At 38.3% G+C, this 21906-nt stretch overlaps 1 long non-coding RNA gene across 3 annotated transcripts in view; it reads right to left on the bottom strand.

Moving 5' to 3' along the window:
• The window catches only part of LOC129149516 (uncharacterized), a 1442660-nt gene that overhangs the window by 813029 nt on the left and 607725 nt on the right, over positions 1 to 21906 (bottom strand). For all 3 annotated transcript variants that reach the window (XR_008556439.1, XR_008556438.1, XR_008556440.1), the window contains exon 5: positions 6678 to 6804. This is a non-coding gene — a long non-coding RNA (uncharacterized LOC129149516). The remainder of the gene's footprint in view (positions 1 to 6677; positions 6805 to 21906) is intronic.

Here is a 21906-nt window from a genome sequence, read left to right as displayed (position 1 = left end):
AGCCAATCAATGATTCTCTCTCATCATTGATGTTTCTATCTCTCTCTCACTCTATGAAATCAATAAAAGTATATTTTAGACTTGGTCTATACAACTCCAATCTAAATAATAAAGAGCTAATATGCAAATGGTCATGACGCCCTTATGTGTAACGACTGATCAGCAGGAGGCTGTGTGTGCAGTCGGCATGGGTGGGCGGGGACTTAGAGCATCAGGGACTTGCTTGAGGCTCAGTGCCGTCAGCTGGTGTGAGTGGCAGCTGCCGATCTTGATCACCCCTTAGGGCTTCTCCACCTCCCCCTGCTCCTGAGGGGGAATTGGGGCAGTAGCTGCCGCTTGCATCCATTGACAGCGCTGGCCTCGCTCACACCTGCTGCTGTTACCAGCTCCAATCGCTCCACACTGTTAGTGGGTGTGAGCAGGGCCAGTGCCATCAGCACATGGAAGCAGTGGTGGTGGGAGCAGGGCTGCTGGCAGACAGGGCACTGGGGGCTATGGCGGGAGGGGCCAGGCAGGGGCACAGAGGATGGGCCGAGACCCACCCCTGTGCCCACTGCAGCCTCGCGGCCTACAGTTCCTTTCAAGGTGCACAAATTCATGCACTGGGCCCCTAGTATATTTTATAAAATATATAGACCTTCAAGTAACAAATATTTCTGTATGTAAGGCTCTGTACATTTGACTGTAAAAAAAAAACACACACGAATTAATCATCACAGTGTTGTCTCCATTATATTTCATGGGAATACCCTCTCTGGACATAGAGATCTTCAAGAGAGAGTATAATTGACTCAGTAACTTCCTACAGTAACTCACCATAGTAACCCAGCTTACCCAGCAAGTCTGACACATTCCAAAACAAGATCCACCAATTAGAATTATGTTGATAGGATAGGTAGATAATAACATAGCTACTACAAAGACATACTTTGAGAAACTCAGCAGGAAAGCACTGAGATAGGATTTCCTGTTTATTTCACTCTGGTTATCACATCCATGGGAAAGGAGGTGAAGCTGGTAGACTATGAAACAACTGAAAGTGAAGGTTTGAAGAAAAACATCCCAGTTCAAGCAAGTCATAGTAATAAATGTTTGGTGAAGAAGGGTTGCAAAAAAATATTAAAGACTCATTTAGTGAAAACAAGGAGTCCACTAGGGGAGGGATGTGACTATGACCTTTTCATTATGCACGTGAGACATCTGGATTAAAAAGCAGGGAAAATGTTTGCAACTTTTAGATGATGCTAGGTTGTTTTTATTGCTCCTCCAGAGATGTCCAAGGAAGATGATTAGATTAAAAGGTTAAAATATATGCAGCAGGCAAGACATTCTTTGTGAATTTGGAAGGCAGTGTTTTCACGATATCCTACTATTCCTATAAAAGCTTAAGAAAAATATTCAATTGAGTCAATTCCCTCCCTTCTCCCCCCTTTTTTTTGTAGTAAGAGGCTATATCCAATTTCTTTTTTTCTACTGGATAACCTTCTGAGACATCTCCTTGTAAGGATTCTTCTCTGAGTAAAGCCGACTTTAAAAAATTCATGTTTTTAGGTGACATGTGAAATAATTATCATTGAAGAGACCTTCATTTATTTGGGGGTATACAAAAGATTTTTATATTAATGATAATTACAGCTTTTAAATTATGAGGTGATTTTCATAACAAAAAGAGATTGAAATTCTAACTTTGAAGATTATATTTGAAATAATGAGATAGTTTAATATAACCTAGATCTCAAAAGCTACATTTGCTCCCTAGGTATTTTTACCATCTACTCAAAGCTGATATATGCTCTACATGTCATTGGAGTTTTATGTAGACTACTCTTGGTAACAGAGAGCAATGATCGGGATAAAGTTGATGCCAATACATGAAGACTTTATACAATCTACAGTAATAAAAGAGACATATGCAAATTGACCATACCTCCGTGACACCACCAGCCAATCAGGAGTGAGTATGCAAATGAACCCAACAAAGATGGCCAGTTAATTTGCATATGCAGGCGCAGAGTGAAGACTGAAGACTGAAGAGGCTTGGCTTCTCTGCTGCGGCCGAGCTGAGAAGCCTACCCTCGAGGCTTGGCTTCTGCGCTGTGGCCGGAGCGAAGGCCTGGATCCCGGGTGATGGAGGAAAACCAGTGCCAGCAGCCAGGGGAAGGAAGGCCTATTGCACGAACCTTCATGCAACAGGCCTCTAGTTATTCTCATAAAATGAAGAATTAATGCTTTCTGAAATTGCCATACAAGGATGTGGGCACTGTATTCATTTAAAGTTAAAAACTTGTGACACTATGAATGAAACATATATTCTAGTATTCATTTGCATGACTAAAAGGAAATCTTTGCCTGGCCAAAATTTGGGGCAGATTGTCATAGTATCTATTCATTGTAGCTATTTATAATGTCTTGCTTTTAAAATTGTAGTACATTTAAATATTAGTCAAACACCAAGAACTCAGAAAACCATGTAATCTCTGCATTATAGAGGATTTTTATAAAGATAATTTAGTCTACTAGGTGTACCAGTTAATAATGTGGATTTGTTTCAATAGATGGAGTTACACATATGTTGATATATATGCAATTTTATATGTATGCTATTTTGTTGTATTGACAGCAAGCTTCAAAACTTCATATGTCAAATTTGCTGAAGGTGTTAACATAAGGTATTTTTATGCTTAAAAATTTCGAATTTCGTGCCAAAAAAAAAAAAAAAAAAAGAGCATTTGCGGGAAGTTTTAATTCATTATTTTTGAAGAAAAGTACTGCTGAAAGTTATCGTATACTTCGGGAAGCTTATGGTGAACATGCTCAAGATACTTGTGAACGCTGGTTTAAACGCTTTAAAAGTGATGACTTCAATGTGAAAGACAAAGAACGTCCAGGTCAATTTGAACTATGCTTTGATCATAAAACAATCAGAATGGGCCAGAAGACATGGCAAAGTAATTTTGCTTCATGATAACGCACCATAACACACTTCAAAACCAGTTAAAGACATGTTAAAAGATCTTGCCTGGGAAGTATTAACCCACCTGCCGTATTCACCAAAACCTTGCTCCTTCACATCACCACTTGTTCTGAGCAGCACTTCAAAACATATGAAGGAGTGGAAATTTCTCTTTCTGAATGGTTTGCCTCAAAACAAGAAAAGTTCTATTAGAATGGTATCCACAAATTACCTGAAAGATGGGGAAAATATGTAGCTAGTGATGGACATTACTTTGAATAAAGCACTTTTGATGTTTCTCTTGAAATTATTGTGTTTTCTTTTATTACAAAATCCACATTAGTAACCGATACACTTAGTAATGCTTGCTCCATAGGCTGGTCATTCTAAAATGTTTCAGACCTGACTAGATCCCTCCTACTCTTTATCTATTCTTTTAAAATATATTTCTTTACTGATTTCAGAGAGGAAGAGAGAAGGAGAGAGAGAAAGAAACATCAAAGATGAGAGAGAATCACTGACTGGCTGCCTCCTGCACACCCCCCACTGGGGATCGAGCCACAACCCAGGCATGTGCCCTTGGCCAGAATCGAACCTGGGTCCTTTCAGTCCACAGGCTGACGCTCTATCCACTGAACCAAGCTGGATAGGGCCCTCCTACTCTTTATTAATGATGGAAAAAATCACAAGCCTTTGGCGTTTTTAAGTAGTTCCAATCTTCAGAAAGTATTTTTTCTTAAATAGGCCAAATGGGTTCTTTCACTATTTCTTATACTACTAGTGGCCTGGTGCACGAAATTCGTGCACTCGGGGTGAGGGGGTCCCCCAGCCTGGCCTGTGCCCTGTCATAGTGCAGGAGCCTTGAGATCCATTGCCCCAAAGAGGTAGGCCTCTGTGAGCCTCACATCCCCAGGCCTGGTGCCAAGGATGGGGATGCAAGCCTTACGTACCCGGGCCTGGAGCCGGGGGTGGAGACGTGAGCCTACATGAGCCTCACATCCCCGGGCCCGGTGCTAAGGATGGGGATGCGAGCCTCATGTCCCAGGGCCTGGTGCTGTGAGCCTCACGTCTGTGGGCCCAGTGCTGGGGGTGGAGACATGAGCCTCACACAAGTCCCTGATGCTCAAAGTCCCGCCCACCCGTGCCTGCTGGGCATGCAGCCTCCTGCTGATTGGTTGTTACGTGTGAGGGCATCACAACCATTAGCATATTAGCTCTTTATTATTTAGATTGGAGTTGTATAGACCAAGTCTAAAATGTATTTTTCAATAGAAAACACTTCACATATTTTAGGGCTCCTTTGTCCCTTGAAGTTTTTTTCTATTTAGGCATCTTCATCATTTTAATTCTTTTTTAAGATTACCTCATCTTCCTTCTTTGCTTTGGGAAGAGTGAGAAAATAGCAGTTAAGATCTCAATTCTCCATATGTCAGACCCTGTCCAATAAATATGAGCCCTAAATGAAACTAGGTTTTCTAGTAGACATGTTAAAAACTTTCAAAAAGAAGTGAAATTAATTTAAAAATATCTTATTTAACTCAATATATCCAAAATATTACCTAAACATCATCGATATAAATTATAAAACATTTTGCTTTTTCACACTAATTTTTCAAAATGTTTATATTGAACACTTACAGTATATTTCAATTTGTATTAGTCACATTTCAAGTGTTCAATAACCATGTGACTAGTGACTACTGTATTAAATAGTATGATTCAATGTTATGCAAATCAATTTATCTTCTCTAATGCCCTACCCACAACATTTTACAACCAATGCTTTTTCTGTTGCACATGCATTTTCTTCCCAATTATATAAAGGGGTAGGCAAATGTAGGTTTACAGTTGTTCATAATAAATAATACAATAATTAATACTGGTAAATAATGATACAAGAATAAACTGTTTCACATACTCACAACTGTAAACCTAATTTTACCCACACTTGTAAGTTGTTTAAAGGCAAGGGCATGTCCTTATTTACTAAATTATTTATACTATGCACCTAATTCAGTGTTTAATGCACATTTTTTACTTGATTAATAATATATGATGGTAAGGTTTTACTATAGCCCTTGTTAATTCCCTAATCTCTTCACTGCATTCTCTAAATTTTCTTTAGATCTACTGTGATTTGTATCTGATATGCCATGTTGTAATGATATGGGAAATAGTACAATATAATAAAAAAGAACACATATACAGGGTGGGGTAAGAGTAGGTTTAGAGTTGTGAGTATGCAAATCAATTTATTCTTGTATAATTTTTAATTAAAGATTGTATTATTTTCCATATGAACAACTGGAAACCTACTTTTGCCCCACCTTGTACATGTGCTCAAGTCTTGGACCCACCCATGACAATCTACGTGGTTTTAAGTGGCAGCTTAATCTCATTATACCTGTGTTTCTTAAACTATAATATGAAGACAGATATTTATAAATTTCCTGCCACAGAACAATTTGTGAGCCTATCACACAAAAATGTATGCCCAAGCATTTTCTAAGTTGTAAAGAAAAAAAACACATGCAAATAGTATATGGATATATTTCTATTTTGCTTTCAATAAGCTGCCAAATTTTTTTGGCCTTTGACGCAAGTAAAACATCATGCCAGTGGTTCACAGTGACTTTTAAAATCCCCTCATAGCTCATAATTTATAGTTTTGAGTCCAGGAACTTGTAAAACCACTTGGGCTTAATTTTTCCTAAATATATTAATTTACTTGTCTATACTGTAGTGTTATTTTGCATCTTACAGACTGGCAGGAGATTCCTGAAGCTAGCTAAGTACATTTATGAATATTTTAATCCTGGGTAGAAAGAAGCAAAGAGAAATGTTTAAAAAGAGTAAAGCACATTAAATGTACTTTTGAGTAATTGAATTTATTACAACTAGAGGAATAAGCTTTGCCAAGATTAATACCCATTACAAATCAATATTGTCAGAGTTCTGGATTCACTTTAATATTTTAGTAAATTGATTAGCACTGCTTTGGCAAAATCACAAAATTTTTAAAGTCCCAAAAGCCAAGGAAAAATAAAAAATAAACGTAAGATGTTTTTAAAGAAAAAGAAGCCCCTCTATTTTTTTTTAGGTGTAAAAGTAACAGAAATATATTTTCCATCTAAATACTATATGATTTACATGTTTTCAGGAATTTGTTCTTATTTTTAAAGACAGATATATTGAGAGACATTTGGCAAACCTGAAATATAGATTCAAACACACACACACACACACACACACACACACACACACACACACACAGAAATCCATTTAATGAACACTCTTTGAACAGCACACCTGCTCAATTAGAAGCACCAGAAAAACAGGTTCAGGGCAACACATTTTGCTGCATTCATACAACGAGTGAGCTGCTTAATCAACTCCAATAGTGCTTGCTCTGGTCTAATTGTGGTTTTTGCCAGCTATGAACAGGCCTTGGCACTTGAATAAAATTTCTCACCATGCGGCTTTTTGTACATTTTGTCCAATTAACTGGATTATCAGTATTATTAAAGATTTGATTTTAATTTATTATATTTCAGAAATTAGGTTAACGCTCTTGAGAATGATAATTTTTCTAAGCCATTCTGAAATATCAATATCATCTATAATTCTGCATTTTTGCCATCAGTAGTGCTTCCATTTCCAGCTCTGTCTTTGCGCATGACCTGTGCAAGTTAAAAGCTTTTGTTATGCCTGCATAAACACCTACCTAAATGTACCTCCTGCCTATTTCATTTGAAGTCCTAGTTTTGGTCATCATTCCGTAGGTCAATTTTTGGATGACATTTTTTCTGGTGCACACTAGCCAAAGCCTGAATTTCTTTTGGCTTTCTTACCTATCAACAGAAGAAAATCAGAGTTAAAGCAAGGTTGCAAGTGATTCAGGAAATGTATAAAAAAAAAAAAAAAAAAGAAGAGAGAGAGAGAGAAACTAACAAGACCCACAGCCTTTGACTTTTCTTTGATAACAGGACAATATGGCACTTCAACCTACGGCATTAGGGTTCTAAAGCCAAACCAGCAGTCAATAAATATCATGAACCACAACCAACCTGAATTTGATTACTCAGTGGTTATAGAGCTGAAACCCAAAGCCTCAAAAAAGAATCCTAAGCTCGTGACATTTACAGAGCTGTTTCTAAAGACAAGACAGGTATGAAAGGTCATGACAGACTAAGGCTTTGGGGGCAGGAGGAGGAAGCTGTTCACCCACAGGAAGATTAAAGGATTCAAAGTTGTAGGGAACAAAGTTTGTAATTTTCTATATACAAGAGAAGGTGTTGTTTGTGATGCATATAGCTGCCATATATCTGACATCTGGAAATGAAACGGAGATGGAATAACCCCATTCACTTGAATTCATTTGATCAGGTCCCCTTTCCTAAGAGTCTCAGGAAGAAAGTGCCTGGGAAAAGAGGGAGGGATAGAGGCAGAGGTAAATTCAGTCTGATCATCTGGAGGCTATATTATAATCTGAAATTTTCGCCGATAATTCGATACTATGGATATTTTCAAGCTTCTTTGTTAGCATCCATCCCCTGTCCTTCCCAAAGGCTACTGATTTTCTTTAGAAAACCATGTGATCCAAGGAAGCTCTTGGAATGAGATTAATAATGTATATCAAATCAATACAAAAAGCTGAAGTCAGTCCCTCCTCTGGTCTTTTCATCTGTTTGCACTGAAAAATTCCACTGCTCTGTTTAAACGGGTCTGTATCATGTTCCTGGTGCAAATAAATTAATCTTATCTTGCAGTACAAACCTCTAGCAACAATTCAAGTAGCCTTATGAAAAAACACCCCCCCCCACTTTTGCCACTGTACTTTTAAAAAACATCCCCCATTCTTAACATTTTTAAGTTCTTAGAATCATCAGAGATTGTGAATAAAAGTAGCAATTTTTAGGTTACAAAAAGTCTTGACATCAATTATCATCAGCTTTTAATTAATGCCTCAAGCAGGGAACAACTATCAGCACATTAGCTAACTAGCATTTTCTTTATATTTTGAGTATTATCAAATTTGAACATTTGCTTTAACTGTGAAGCACCTGCTTCCACTGTATGGTTCAGTACCTGTCATAATGTTTAGTGAATGATTTTCATATTTTTGCATTTTTCAAATTAACGTCCCTTATCAATGTTTTCAACACAAGTACATCTGTATCATGTATATATTTGTGTGTGTGTGTGTGTGTGTGTGTGTGTGTGTATGTATGCCTAATATGCAAATTGTCCCCTCAGGAGTTCGACCGACTGGGAGTTCAATCGCTCGCTATGGTGTGTGCTGACCACCAGGGGGCAGCCCAGAACAAAGGGAGGCCCTGGCTGGCAGCCCGCAGCTGCTAGGGATCCTACCCGTGCACGAATTTTGTGCACTGGGCCTCTAGTGTGTATAAATATATACTTGATGTAATAGACATAAGGTATAATCTAGCCTAATAAAGCATTGGTTATCAAGATTTAAACTTACAGACAGGGCTGTGCTTTATTTATTTGTGTTGTTTTTGTTGTTTTTGTTTTTGGAAACAAACATGCATGCAAAAATTATTGTTGTCCTTAGAAAAATAACTTAATTTTTCTGGATTAACCATTATTATCCAGAAAAAGAGGAGTGTGGACTATGGCCTCTCTAGTTTCTCTCCCAATTTCAAACTGTTTGATATAAGAAATTTAAAATCATCATTTTCCCAAAACTTTGTCATCAGACTGAGCTTTCCTGAGGTCAAGGCTAACAATCAAAATACTTGAAATCTATTAAAACTTTCACCTGTTACCATTAGTACTATTAACTGACCATATGTATATTAAAATTTTGCAACAACAAATTAAATATTAAGGCTACAGATATTTTTAGTAAACATTTGTATTTTGTCAACAAAATGTAAAACTAATAAAAGAAAGGGACATAAAAACTACTGAAAAAAAGGAGTTATATTCTAAATAATAAAAGCTTACTATTGGCCCCTGTGCAAAAACCTTAGTAAAGATGATTAAAAAATAGAAAAAGGAAACGGTATTGGCATTCATCCTGGTAATAGAATATAAAATAAAAGCATGCAGGGATTAATGTTTTAAAGCATGACTTGCAGTGATAAAGCTAAGGTATTAGACAGACAACATAACCATTACAGGATAGACAAGCAAATAAAAAGCAGCAAACGCCTTAAACATGAGCAAGTCAACCTAGAATGGAATTACAAAATGATTAATCAATACAAATGAGAAACTGCAAGGAAAGGGAGCTTGGTGAGACTTCTTATGGGACTCAACACTGTGGCCGCTTAAAGATAATGAGAGGAGCCAGGCAAAGTCAAAGAAATGCTTTCATTCCATGGCAAAGTCATTTGTGAACAGTTTAAATTACCCTAATCACCTCCCCTCCAGCCTTCAGTGGGCTCCAACTCTTTAGTTATTTAAAAAAAGGAGTTTGGGGAAATGAGTTCTGCGAATCTAAGCTGCAAAATAATTATACACACATCGTTTTAGCATTTTAACAATGCAATCCCAAACATTTGTTCTCATTAGAATGCAAATCGACTCATTTAATAATCCCACAAGAGAATTCCACCGCACTCAGCTTAAAAAGCGCAATGGTATTCAAAATATTATTAATAAATGCCAAGTATGGAAAAGCCAGTTTGCTTTGCCAACAGCCCAGGCTAGATAAAAGAAATATACTTACATTTCCAACCTGTTGTTGCTTTTTTTTGTTGTTGTTTGTTTTTCTGACCAAATTTAGTTTAATTGAAATTTAACAGTTGAACTGGTCTGGGACAGTCTTAAAAGAAAACATCAAGGTGACAATCCCCTCTGGTTTTGGTGCACACTTTTACACTCATCACAGAGAAACAGCTTCTCATGCAAACCAAAGACACCTATGTATCCTGAGTAGTGTTTAGTTTCACTACTCCAACTTGTTGCTAATTGTCTTAACCCGTAGTAGACAGGAGTTTTAACTTAAATCATCAGAATTTATGAATATGATCTTTCTTTAGCAAGAGTCATTTGTAAGAATAGATACTTAAAAAACACACACACTACAATTTTGACCCTAAACAACACAGTGATTTTTATGCAGCTAATAATGAAAAATGGATGGTATATATACCCTGCGTTGTAACATAAAACAATTCCACAAAAGTATATTTTAAAAAAATCTTCTAGCTCACTGCTTCAATTCAAAATATCACCTCCATATGGAATGAAGATACTTTTGGTAAAATTCAATCATCGATTCACTCATTTTTTTCACTCCGTCATTTATATGGACATCACTGTCCCACTTTATTTCTGTTATTACCAATCTCTCTTTCTCTCTCACCCTCTCTCTCTCTGATTCAATTTCTTGCTTACCTGTAAGTCACACCATCTATTGAATTTCAAGGAACTGCTAAATTGCTAATCACTTTTTAAAAACTCATCATACATGCACCAAAGAAAGGATTTAAAAATTATGCATGAAGGCAAGTGGCTAAAAAAAGTGCTATCCTTCAGAGGAGCAAAGTCATTTTACTAATATCTTAACTTTAAAAAATAAAAGAGTGGATTTCAGACATAAGACAGATCCAAGTGTTTATTGTGCTCATTCTTTGTGAGGAGGTGGATAGTAACAGTTAAAGAGGATTATTTTATTGAATCATTAAAACCAGAAATAATTAAATGAATGAAAATACACACACACACATACCATGATGAACACCTGAATAAATATCCCCAGTGAATTACAATCAAATGGAAATATGCCTCAGTTGCAAACTATTAGACAGGCTGTGACCCAAGTCTGCTAATAAATATACCTTTCAACTTTGGCATGCATACTCATAATAGGGAGCCCATACAGTCTAGACAGTTGATTTAATACTAGAGGCCTGGTGCATGAATTTCGTGCAGGGGGGGGGGTGTCCCCTCAGCCCAGCCTGCACCCTCTCCAATCCGGGACATCCCTCTCACAATCCGGGACCACTGGCTCCTAACTGCTCACTTGCCTGCCTGCCTGATCACACCTAACTGCCCCCCCTGCTGGCCTGGTCTCCCCCAACTGTGCCCCCTGCAAGCATAGTTGCCCCCAACTGCCCCCCCACTGGCCTAGTCACCCCCAACTGCTCCCCTGCTGGCATGGTCGCCCCATAGTCGCCCCCAACTGTCCCCCCCCCCCCAGCTGGCCTGGTTGCCCCATAGTGCCTGCCCACCAGACTGGTCACTCCTTACTGCACCCCCTGCCAGTGTGGTCACCCCCAAATGCCCCCTCCACCAACCTGGTCACCCCTCACTGCCCCCCACCCTGCCAGTCTGATCACCCCCAACTTCCCCCCCTGCAGGCCTGATAGCCCCATGCAGCTTGCTGCTCAGTAGTTTGGCCATCCCTCACTAACCCCCTACCGGCCTGGTTGCCCCACAGAGCCTGTTCAGTCATCCGTTTGGTTGTTTTGGATGCGATGGTCACTTAGTCTTTTATATATATAGATAAACATTTATAGATCAGAAAAATACTCTCAAGGGTGCGCTATGAACTGAATTACGTTTCTCCAAAAGCATATGCTGAAGCCTTAACCCACCATGTGAGTGTATTTGAAGTTTACAGTCAAATACAGGGCCTTTAAAGAGGTACTTACTAAATGAGGTCATAAAGGTAGGGTCCTAATCCAATATGACTTTGTCCTTAATAGTAGAAGAGATATCAAGGATGCACATACACAGTGAAAAGGCCATGTGAGGGCATAGTAAGAAGGTAATCGTCTCCAAGTCAAGGAGAGAGGCCTTTGGAGATACCAAATCTGCTAACACCTTAACCCTGGGCTTCTAGCCTTCAGAACTGTGAGAAAATAAACTCCTAGAGTTTAAACCACCAAGTCTATGGTACTTGGTTATGGTAGTCTAGCAAACTAATAGTAATACAGGGTATCACCTCTTTTCCCAATATTCCTTGAGCACCTTCTGTATCTTTCATAGATTATGCACAGAGAGATGACAGAGAAAAAATACAGTCTTTTATAAAACATAAGGTCTAGAATAGTGTCCAATTGCAATCTGGGAATAAAAAAGTGGATCACTGAAAACATTAGGAAGAAAAGGTACTGTTTATCAACTTGATATAATGATCTCAGTAATTCCCCAAAGTAGTTGTATTGTAATTCTTAAGTTGAACCTAATATTATGTTTGTTTTTGGTTTCTCTAAAACAACAGATGTAAAGGAGTTAAGCTGAGACAACCTCACCCAGAAAGAATCCTAAAGATAAGGGATAAAAGAACACCCATATTGCTCCTCTTTGTCAGTCAATAGCAGAATCCTATCTAATAAAAGAGTAATATGCAAATTAACCATCACTCTGCTACACCTACAAGCCACGCCCACCAGCCAATTAGGAGTGAGTATGCAAATTAACCCAACCAAGATGGCTGCAGCGAAAGAGTGAGCAGGAGGCTTGGGTTTCCCAGGTAATGGAGGAAGCCAAGCTTTCCGCACACCCTGGCTGGCCTAGGCCTCCACTCAAGGCTACAAAGTTTCAATTATAGAAGATAAATAAATCCCAACAAAAATGGTAGCAGCCACAGAGCTGGAGAGAGCAGAAGGCTTGGGTTGCCCCTGGCGATGGAGGAAGCCAAGCTCCCGCAGCCCTGGCCTGCCTTAGTCTCAGCTAGAAAGTTTCAATTATAGAAGATAAATAAATCCCAACAAAAATGGCTGCAGCCACGGAGCAAGCAGGAGGCTTGGCTCCACTCAAGGCTACAAAGTTTCAATTATAGAAGATAAATAAATCCCAGATACCAGGGCCTCCGCTTTGGTCACCAGGGGGCATGGCCGGCCTACAAATCACCACAGGACCCTTGCCCAAGCCGCCCCTCACCCCAAGGGAACCCCCACCCTGATCCAGGACACCCTTCAGGGCAAACCAGCTGGCTACCACATGTGCACCAGGCCTCTATCCTATCTAATAAAAGAGTAATATGCAAATTGATCATCACTCCAACACACAAGATGGTTGCCCCCATGTGGACTCAAGATGGCCGTCACAAGATGGCCAGCAGGGGAGGGCAGTTGGGAGGGAACAGGCCTGCAAGGGAGGGCGGTTGTGGGCGATCAGGCCAGCAGGCGAGGGTAGTTGGGGGCGATCAAGCCTGCAGGGGAGGGCAGTTAGGGGTGACCAGGCTGGTAGAGGAGGGAAGTTGGGGGCGACCGGGCCTGCAGGGAAGGGCAGTTAGGGGCAAACAGGCTGGCAGGGGAGCAGTTAGGCATCAATCAGGCTGTCAGGGGAGTGGTTATGGGGTGATCAGGTTGGCAGGCAGAAGCGGTTAGGGGCAATCAGGAAGGCAGGCAGGCAAGCAGTTGGGAGCCAGCAGTCCTGGTTTGTGAGAGGGATCCCAGATTGGAGAGGGTGCAGGCTGGGCTGAGGGACACACACCCCCGTGCACAAATTTTGTGCACCGGGCCTCTAGTACTATTATAACTTACCTGTAGCAAAGGAAAGAATAATGTCCTTTTAACCTAACAAAGTCAGAGAAATAAAATAGTCTACAGAGCAGAGAGTTGGAATAACCCTCCTCCATGATAATTGATGGGTACCAGCAATTACCCTCATTGTAAACTACTGAGGACGTTTAGTATCTATGTACTACTATCCACCCGGCTACTGACCACTCAGAACAATCTCCCAGATTTTTCTTTCCAACATAGGACATTTAGATAAGTGTAAAAGGAAGGACCTTACCACATTGTGTTCCTGGATAGTGGCAGTTCCTGGATAGAGGTGACTACAGATAAGGCAGATGGTAGGTACTAATTTGTTTTGAGGTGTGTAGTCTTTTTGAATTATATTCCCTTCTTGATGTATTCCTGTGTTACTTCTATTCCTAAGGCACCTCTGATTTGGGAATGGATAAAGAGAATTTTCAAAACATCTCAGAAGGGAGTACTAGGAAAAGTCCTAGAAGACAACTTGGAAAAAGCCTTTGGTGACTAATGGTTACAGGAAAGATCAAAGGCAAAGTGCTCACTCCAGATTTGCTTTGTTTGTTTGTGATTTCAAATAAGACACTCTCAGGGTTGTAATAAAGTAAAATGTTTGTCAGTAATTGGGGGATACCCTGAACTACTGTGCCATGAACCAGGAGAGAGAGAGCAATTGGATGGCTTTCAAAAAGCCAAAAGTACCTGGCACTTCCTTAAAGTAAAACCTGAACCCAACAGAGTTTCTAGAGTCAACATCCATTAAAAAGAAATATGACAGAAAGCAAACACAGTAAATAACAACACAAGGAAGCAAAGAGAACAAAACAGAACATGTGACCTACTGGGATGAATAAAATACTGTTAACTTTCATAGATTGGCTAACTGCATTGGAACAATAAATTTTACTTAAAAATTATTTTCAGAGACATATACTGAAATACATAGGCTTAAATATCATGATATCTAGAATTTATTTTAAAATGTTTCAGTAAAAGTGAGCAAAGATATATACATTAAGCTAATGTGACAGAATCTTGGTAATTTTTGATCTGACTAACAGTAGCTAGGGGTTGATTGTTCTGTGTTTTTTTTTTAAATATTTTTATATTTAAAGTTTTTCATAATAAAAATGGAGCTAAGCTGAACAACGTATAGTGAATCAGTCTAAATTTTTGTAGTCACTAGAAGAAGACAATAGTTTCTAGACCAGCCAGAGGACTGCATATCCTGATGGGTCGAATATCAGATCAAGAGACCATGACATTCATAAGGGAGCTTGAAGAATAAAGAAGAGTCACAGAGGCAAACACTGGCAGTGCCATCCAAACATTATAAAGGTGGCAGGAAATTTTCAACATCAGATTCTGAATCTTTCTTTTCCCCAATGACAAGATGGTTTCTATCCTGCAATGACTAAAGGACAGACACAACAAAGTGGTACACCACAGCCCATTGCTGGCAAGTCGTACTGGTTCTCAGTGTCTTTTTAAAACTGTTTTAATTAGTTGCCAAATTAAAAAACTAGAATATTTCACATGAACATCATGGTCATTCAACAATATTGAGGAGCAACTGTTCCTTTAGTTATGGACACGCACTCTCCACTCTCCAGGAATGTCTAATCACTTTATAACTGGATATAATTATTCATAGAATAACTATAATATTAAGCAATATAAGCCTGGGATCCTTAGGCATTTAATTTTGGAACACCTGATGCCTTGTGTTCAATACTTTTCCTGCAAGACCATTAGTTGCACAGGGGATGAAATATTTGCTTAAGCTTTCTGCAAAAGATGCTGTTTAACATTTAGCTTATCATGCTCCATATTTCTGATTCCATAATCACCAAGTAATCTAGGGGTTCACATGGAGAATTACTCACAGGGTTGACTGTGGAATACATAGACAGTCCTAGATTTGAATGTCCATTCTCCTACTCCCTGATCTCAAACTCTGCATATCTAAGTTTACTAATCATTAATATGGGATTAATAAGTGTGGCTGGTCATAAAGCTGTTTTGAATATCCTATATAATAAAAGGATAATATGCAAATAGACCAAACAGCAGAACAACTGAACAACCAATCAAAGCATAATATGCTAATGATATGCTAAGGCTGCTCAACAGCTTGCTATGATGTGCACTGACCACCAGGGGGTAGATGCTCCAACCGGTAGCTTAGCTTGCTGCTGGGGTCTGGTGGATCGGGGACTGAGCGAGATGGGCTGGACACACCCTGGAGCCCTCTGGGGGGTCTCTCCTTGGCCCGTTCCCATAGGCAACTCCCCCTGGGAGGGCGCCAGATGCAGGGCTCATGGTTGGCAAGTGCTGCTGTGGCAGTGTGAGCCTCTCCCAATCAGGACTGATTGGGTGCAAGCCCACAGCAGGCACAGTGGGGCTGGGATGAGCGGGAGTGGCAGGTAGGAACTGCAGGTGGCATTGGACTGTGGGTTTTGGCCCCATCCCTGCAGGCCACCCAGAGGGACCCCACCTGTGCACAAATTCATGCACTGGGCTCTAGTTAAATATAATAATTCATATAAAATATTTGGTCTAAAGATGGTCATATATTAATAAGTAGCTGTTATTATTATCAGAAGTAGTAGTAGTAATGGTGGTGGTATTTCATGGAATTTGAGTATTTTTGGTTTGTGAAAGTGAAGTCTTAAGGCAAATCAGTAAACTGTTTTTAAGGTATAATTCAACTTTCCATGTTGCTTGACCATAAGAGAGGAATAGGTTGATCAGGCAAAAAATGGCATGTCTCAGTTATCAATTGATTGCCTCTTAGCTCCAAACTTACCCTGTATTGTACAACTCTGTGCAACTGAAGCTGGACCTGGTACACCCCTCTCCTTTACCAGCTGGTGTCGTGTTAAACCAGGAATCTGGAGAGCCACTGCAAGAAGGGGCTTCTCCCCAGCCTGGTACTTGCTTGCTTACACCTAAGATACTGCTTTCTTGACAACAAATGAAGGTGAGCAGCAGATTCAGTCTGCAGTGAGTTTCTGCAGCAGCATTGGGTAGAAGTCTCCCGGTAACTTTCAATAGCAGCCCAGAAGGATGCTTCCCAGTAAGTATCACCAGTATCCTGGTGGGAGTCTTTAATGCCACTCTCCAGAAGCCTCAAGTATCTCAAACACTTTAGTGTGGAATTTTTGCTGCCTTTCCTGGCCCTACAGCACTTCAGCAAGCAATTCCACCATCTGAAGGGCCACAGCCACACCCCATTCAACAAGGTTTGAAACCCAGTGTTGGGGAAGAAACTGACGTCCTCCAACTTGGTTCCTTCCTTAGATTCTCTGCCTCAATATTACAGGATTCCTATATCTGATATCTGCTCCCTATATCTGATATTCCTGCATTCTGGGGACTTTAAACCTCTTATAAAATAATACCCTGTTAGTAGTTAATATTTTTCTTAGTAAAATTCCCTTTCATATTTTTGGCATATTTTTTTGCCATTTTACTAAACTCTATCAGATATAAAATACTTATTATGCACAGGAGTTTGTGTATGTATATATATATTTGTGATTCACTGGACATCCCTTGCTCAACTATTCTAATAACATTTACTTCACTCCCTTTGGGAAGTGCATTCCCCCAATATTTGTGCTCCTGGAGCAACTACTTATCACAGTACTTTGGCCCCACCTTCTCCTCCCAAGTCCCAGTCTCCCCTTAATGTAGTTAACATGTGACACAGACTAAATCTATCATAGTACTTCATCTGTTTGGCCATATTTATTACCTCTGGGAAAGTCATGTGACCCAATCCAGGATAATTACAATCCTCCTTTAGAATATTTTATTTTTATAAGGGAGAAAGAAGTGTTCTCTTTCCTCACAGATTATTAAATCTAATAATATGAAATTTCTTCCTCTTACCTCTCTGGAAATAAAGTATGAGTAAAACAGGGAGAATCAAGAATAAAAACAAGAGCAAAATGGAGTGTGACATTTCAGCACTCTTGAACCCATATTTCATGAAGGATCACCCAATGGTATTGAAAAAAATAAATATCTTGGTTTTAATAGAGAGAATTATATTCAAATGGTCTTTTCAGACCCAAGCATGATATATTTCTGACATTCTTTGATTTATTTACATGTATTGTGCAGCATGAGAATCTTATGGAAGGCATCACTAAAACAAGAGGTATCCAGTTCTTGCTAGAATGCTTCCAGAAAAATAAAACACTAGAGACAAAACAAGCCACAAAAGTTTGCTTTGAATACTAATCTTTTTCATTAATGTAGATGGTTTTCTCCAACAATTGTATCACCTTCAGCTGTTGACTCAATTTCTACCCCCTGGGCTATATAGAAAAAGTCTGCTTCTTTTACATGGACTCTTCTGAAAAAAACCATAGATCAATTTTTAGAGCATAAATGTCAAGGAAATGTCATAATAGTTTTTCAACAAAAAGTTTGATAGCTAAATAAGTCACTGAATATCACTGAGGTTTACTTAAAAGTCATCTACTTTATGTCGGTCAGACATACAAACTTTTCTTTCCAAAGTATTTGTAATGCAAAAATTAAATTATAAATCATTTTTATTGATATATATTAAAAGTATAGTGAAATACCCAGATATTAAATATAGAGTTTGAATAACTTTGGCAAAAATATACATCTTTGTCCTACACCCAATAAAGATAGAAAAGATTCCTGTCAACCCACTTACTCTGTTCCTTTTATAGTCAATGTTTGCCATACACACACAAGTATTATTCTAATTACTATCAATACAGTGATTAACTTTCTATTTTTGAATATCATGTAATAGAATTATGCTATTTAGAATCCGACTTGTTCTACTGAGCATAATATTTTTTGATATCTCTTCATGTTGTTATATGTTTATGTAATTTACTGCTGAATAGTATTCCACTGTCTGAATATATGAAAGTTTTCTTATTCATTCTCCATTTGCTATTCTATAACTTTTCCTTATTAAGAATAAACTTGCCTTGAATATTGCTATACGAGAGTTTTTGTGAACATTAATTTTCATTTATCTTGGGTAAATTCCTAGGAGTAAAAATTGCTGGGTCATACGAGAGATATAAGGTTAACTAAATAAAAAACCTGCAAATGGTTTTCTAAAGGAGTTTTTTGCTCTGTTACATGTATACCTATATTGTGTGAGAATCCCAGTTGCTCTACATCCACAGAAATGTTTGGCATTATCAGTCTTTTAAATGTTATCTATTCTGGTATACAGCAGTCTTCCTTTATCTGTGGTTTCACTATCTGAGGTTCCAGTTACCTGCAGTCAACTGTGGCCCAGAAATAGTAAGTGGAAAATTACAGAGTAAAACAATTCAGAAGTTTTAAATTTCATGCCATTCTAAGAAATGTGATGAAAACTCGCACTATTCCTCTCTGATCCTCAGGGGACTTGTATCATCCCTGTGCCCAGCATAACCATGTTGTACACATTACCCGCCCATGTCAGTAGCCATCTTTGTTATCAAAGCATTGAGAGAGAGAGAGAGAGAGAGAAGAGAGAGAGAGAGAGAGAGAGAGAGAGAGAGAGAGAGAGAGAGAGAGAGAATTGAATGGAATTGGGGGTGATTGGATGTTTCAATAGAGATTAACTTGGGATTTTAAAAAAAGAGGGTTTTCTTTTAATAAAATTTAAAAACTGAGGAATTTATATTAGCTATCATTAAAATTCATTTTATAAGCCTGACATCTTTCAAACAAAAACAGAAGTACATAATACAAAAAACAAAGCAAAACAAATCAACAACGTGTAGTCAGAAGGCTATAATAGTCTCAGTCTTGTTAGTTTTTACCTATGGGGCCATGGGATAATACCTTTCAAATCCCTGTACTCCTTTCTTTTTAATATCAGAATTATTTATTGCACACCTGAAACAAGCCAAGCACACTGATAAACTGTTTACATGCATGGCCTCGTTTAATTTGCACAGCAGCCCAGGGAAATTGGGGTTGTATTATTTCCATTTTACAGAAGAGGAAAGTGTTAGTGCTTTTATCGATAACATGAAATGGTAGCCACATTTCTGTCTCAAAAGGTTTTGTGTGTATAAAATCAGACAATGCATGTGAACATGCTCGACATGTCAAAGAACAAAAGCTTTGTTATTGTCACTCTCATTTACATTCTCAGAATTCTTCACATTGATTCATATTTTGTCTCTAGATTCATTTCTCTTCTCTACAATGTCCCTTTAGCAGCAACCCTAATCAGTTTGCTACACTTTATGCGCATGCTTGCCTCACTGCTACACCCATACTTCTGAGTACAAGTTTTCCTTGGCCTGGAATCTAGTGAACCTCAATCCTATGTGAACTCAAGTGGCTTCCTGTTTTAAAAGAAAGCTAAGCCCTGGCCAGTGTGGCTCAGGTGGTTGAGCGCTGTCCTGCACACCAAAGGTTCAATTCCTGGTCACAGAATGTGTCCAGGTTGCTTCTCTCTCACATTGATGTTTCCCCCTCTCCCTCTCCCTTCCTGTCTCTCTAAAAATCAATAATAAAAGAAAAGCATAGTTAAAAAGTAAATAACTAAAAGGCAGCTAAAATGCAGCCATTTCTGGGAGCTCTTTAGGGAAGACGTCTACTCAGCCCACTCTTGTGCTTTTTGCTCTCTCTCAGCATGAGTGTCTCTAGTGTGCATGTCTCCTATTGACTCTATATTTGGTGTCTCAGTTTAAATGAATGCTCTCTTTCTTCCTATTACATTGTATAGATTCTTTTAGCTTATAAGTTGGGCCTTTTATTAGGTTTTAGACCCATTACTCTACCTTGTCAAGGTATACACTAAGAATTGGCTCCATACTGATACAAAAGTGACAGGAGGAAGCCACTGATAGATGGGAGACTCCCAAGGATCAGGAAAGTGCAGAGGGAGATTTTCCTTTTGCTCTCTTTCACTTAATATTGCACATCTCTTTCTGTAATACGCTGCCCTGCAGGTTCCACTGTGGGGCTATAAAGTCAGAATATGTTTGCATGTGGCAAGTTTATATGAGAAAAGAAACTCAGCCAAATATATTTTTCTGCTTCTAAAAACACAAGTATATTATACTTGTATTTCTATAATGATCATCAAAACAGAAGAGAGATGTTTTTAACAGAATTCAAACATCACATATTATGTCTTTGGACTTCAACTCTAAGTATTAATAATGTTCTGATGACATGAGTTTATGTTTATGGACATTTTCTCTTCCATTCCTAAAACACTTGTTGCCATAGTTTGTAAGCATACAATCATGATTTTTTTATTAGCCTAATGCCACATTTTTTCCTTTAAAAAGCATTTATGTAATAAAATTGAAGAGAAAATTTTTATTTTAAATTAATTATAAACTCATTGAAGGCAGGGATTCTTTCTTAAAATTCTTTGCATAGCACAAACCACCAGGGCAGTATTAAGTTTCACTGATTGATAACTTACTTCTATTTTGGTAAGGTGTCAATAATAATACAAGCTAAAAAGTGAAGCAGGCATATATGCAGCTTATTATTTCTAACATGAAAACTATAAGTATTCTAGTAGTATTCATTTACTGTTATTTAATTTCAAATTTTTCTAGGTATGAGTGATTTGCACAGTTGATTTTTCTCTTTCCTTAAAAGCAATCAGACATGACAGAATATGCAGTTATTCTTGGGAGGGATTCCCCTTACTTGCATGTTTTGTTTTTTTTAACTCATACTTTCAATCATAATAGACATGCAACTATTATACAGTCATGTCTTAAAATCATCAAAATAATCAATTATTTATAAAAACAAGAAAGAACCTACACATATACATTTCCAAATTAAACTGCTGAGAAATGATTATTGCAAACTAACATTTGAATTTCTAGGTAATTATGATCCTGCTCATTGTAGGATAGAGTTCTTAGACTTTCCTAAAGATGCATATATTCATTATTACCATGCTCATATTTCTAAAATATTTTATTAAAATGTGTGGCTTACATATTATTTATTGACTATTCAGAATGTATCTTTCTAACTCTAAGTTGATGATATTCATTTGTTAAAAGTAATTAACTGGATGAACATACCAGTAGATAGCAAAATCAGTAGATTCAAACCTCAAAATTTTTAGAATGCAGAAACATTTTTTGCTGTGCATTTGCCCCATAATATCTGAATGTGAAGAATTCAATTGAAGAAATTGAATTCCTCAGCAAATTTAGGCTGAGTCTATCTGGAACATGCTAGACTATGAGAGAGTAAATATCTTGTTCACTTATACCTAACAATATGATGAAAAGGTTAGCCCTCTATATGGTTTTATCACTAGTACTCCAAATATGTTAATCCCATATAGCTTGGCTAACTTCCCTTTTCATTAATCCTATATAATAAAGAGCTAATATGCTAATTAGAAATAACAGCAGAACAACCTTCCAGACGACCATCCGGATGAAGCTGGGGCTGCAAGGGGCTGCAAGGGCCGAGCCCCTTGCACGAATTTCGTGCATT

This window comes from Eptesicus fuscus, chromosome 6 (genome assembly GCF_027574615.1).
Source record: "Eptesicus fuscus isolate TK198812 chromosome 6, DD_ASM_mEF_20220401, whole genome shotgun sequence".
Taxonomy (NCBI): Eukaryota; Metazoa; Chordata; class Mammalia; order Chiroptera; family Vespertilionidae; genus Eptesicus; species Eptesicus fuscus.
The sequence above is the reverse complement of the archived record's forward strand: the minus strand, read 5'-3'. Positions and strand labels throughout refer to the sequence as shown.